General features: G+C 40.4%; 1 pseudogene; it reads right to left on the minus strand.

Moving 5' to 3' along the window:
- Positions 1-694: 694 nt before the first annotated feature.
- On the minus strand, positions 695-2,562 carry LOC149241499 (pathogenesis-related protein PR-1-like; annotated as a pseudogene).

The following is a 2,562-nucleotide window of genomic DNA, read 5'->3' on the forward strand; positions in this document are numbered from 1 at the left end:
TGAGAAAAAGTTGCACGCACTACTGGTATTCATATTAAATATGAATTCCTCTAACCTATGTTTCAAACCAAAGGTTTAGACTTCCAATTTTATCAGTCCAAAATTAAGATGGGCATGATTATAAATCCTTAATATTAAAAAGCTAAGATATTTGGATTTTCCGATGTAATCCTCGCTGTAAACCCGACTTTCCCAGTGCTATGTACTCGTCATGGAGGGATGGAGAAAACATCACATTTTTACGTTCTAGCTTCCTCTATATTATTTAATGTTTTTGTTTCTTCCCTTAATTAAATCCTGCTCACCTATGTGCATATGACATATCGATCAAACCTAAAAATATCATCATTGCATACGAGTATATCAAGCTCAATCCTTCCACAGAACCCTTTGCATGACTGAACCCATTAACAGTGATTGTATCTGCAAATTATTAAATACAAAATGGAACAGTTAAATGTTCATGTGCTAGTGATGTTTTGGATTTAATATGATCCCATCAGTTTAGATCCAACATTGGAAAAAGTAAAACAATAACATTCACCAGTAAGCCAATGGAATTTCTGTGGCATACTCTAAGAGCATATGGGGATGAAATGAATTACATTGACGTCAACAGTTCTGGCAACGAAATCTCTACGTACATTAAAGATCGACGAGCCAATGAAGCATAGTGTTTGAGTTGCATGCAATTTTAGTAGGGGTTTTGACCTACATAATTGCCAGGAGCATTGTAATGGTAGGTCATGAAGGTATCACCGTCGTTGCAAATGACCCTGGCCCAGCCCATCGTTCGAGAATTCTTCAACACAATTCGAGTGTAGTGCCCGCATTCCTGAAACCCATTGCACGAATCAATGTTTTTAAAATCGGAACCGGTGACCGGACCGGTCCACCTAATGAACTGGTTTACCGACCGGAACCGGTCTAACCGGGACTGGTTTGGTCTAAACGAACCAGTTTTAAAAAAATACATTAAATAATTAACTTTTAATGAAACAAAACTATTTTTAAGATGTAAAACCATGATTCCAAGCCAATAGAGACAAAATATGCAAAGTTTGCTCATGTATATACCATGTAAAGGTGAATATATCAAAATGGCACCGAGTACAATACATATCATCGACAAAATAACAAAATACATAAGAAATGAGGCTCTAAATGGCCTATAAAGTCCAAAAACAATGTGGCAAGCTATGAGGCCATTGACCTACTACAAGTCTACAGTGTACACATGATCAATCATCAAGTTCATCACCACTACTAGACACAGGATCATCATCAGGAGCTACATAGACATCATCTGGTTCAGAGTCTGAGGATGCCTCAGCCTGATCTGCAACCTCAGTATCAATGCCACCAATGACAATAGAAGTGGACCTAATGGAAGCATGAGTTTGTCGACCTGCATGACTAGTGCCTTCCATTGGTTCTTTGCCTTTCCTTGATGTCGCTATTGATCCTAGTTCTGATGCCACCACATAATCTGCATCATCCCTCGCTAAAGCCATGTCGATATCAAAATCAGCCTCAAACACAGGTTCTTCAGTCTCCTCCACCCATTCTGATGTTGGATCAATATTGTCCAACACAATGGCATCTAGATCAGGAGTTTTGTTCATCATTTGGAGCTCCGATTGCATTTATTGTTTAGTCCCAAACCATGAAATCCTGAAAACCATTAAGTCTGTTGAATTTTGAGTGAAATCTAAAATTCCAGTTTCTCCATATGAAATCCAATGAGGTCGAAACCACTCTCAAACATCCTGAGTCATTTCATGGTAATGTTAAAAATTTAAGTAAAAGGATGAAAATGGAAATTAAAGGAAATGTCACTTTTACTTTAAGAATTTAACATTACCATTAATTGCTAACATTGTTAGGGTTGAAACACCCTTAGTTCCCCCCCAATACTCCTGAAACACAGTGAAAAATATGATTTTTAAACTTTACGGTGGGCGTGCCTAAAACCGGCCGGTTTAGGACAGAACCGGCCGGTTTAGGACAGAACCGGCCAGTTTGATACAAACCGGCCGGTTCCGTCCCAAACCGGTCGGTTTTCACCGTTTAGGGCCAAAAAAAGGTGAAATGCCAAGTCAAACTGGGTTTTTTGGCCGGTTCGGATCGGCAGCCTTGCTAACCGGCCGGTTTGACCGGTAACCGGTTTTTGAAAACGGTTTTAAAAACACTGGCATGAATGAGTATGGTAGTTGAAGTAACGATCCTCCCCCATCCACGCAGCCACTGCCTCCTTGGGTTGCCAACCACTTCCACTTCCCCATAAAATATTTTGTCCAAATGGCCCATTCGAGTGCTCCAAAGCGCAGTCTGACTGGCATATGCCTGGGCATAGCTGGCCACATTGGCATCCCACACAAGTGGAGGATCCCCAACCTGGGCTCTTGCCTTGTTTTGGGCTACAAGGAATTGGAACACTAAATCCTCATTGTCACCTCTTGCACTTACAGTAGAAGCTAGTGAACCCAGACATAACAACGGATAAACCAACAAAAGGATCAAATACAGCCATCGGATATGATATACTATCAGGTTCTCCAT

This window comes from Pinus tabuliformis, chromosome 8 (assembly GCF_031772625.1).
Source record: "Pinus tabuliformis cultivar Carrire ecotype Pingquan chromosome 8, CPIR1, whole genome shotgun sequence".
Classification (NCBI taxonomy): Eukaryota; Viridiplantae; Streptophyta; class Pinopsida; order Pinales; family Pinaceae; genus Pinus; species Pinus tabuliformis.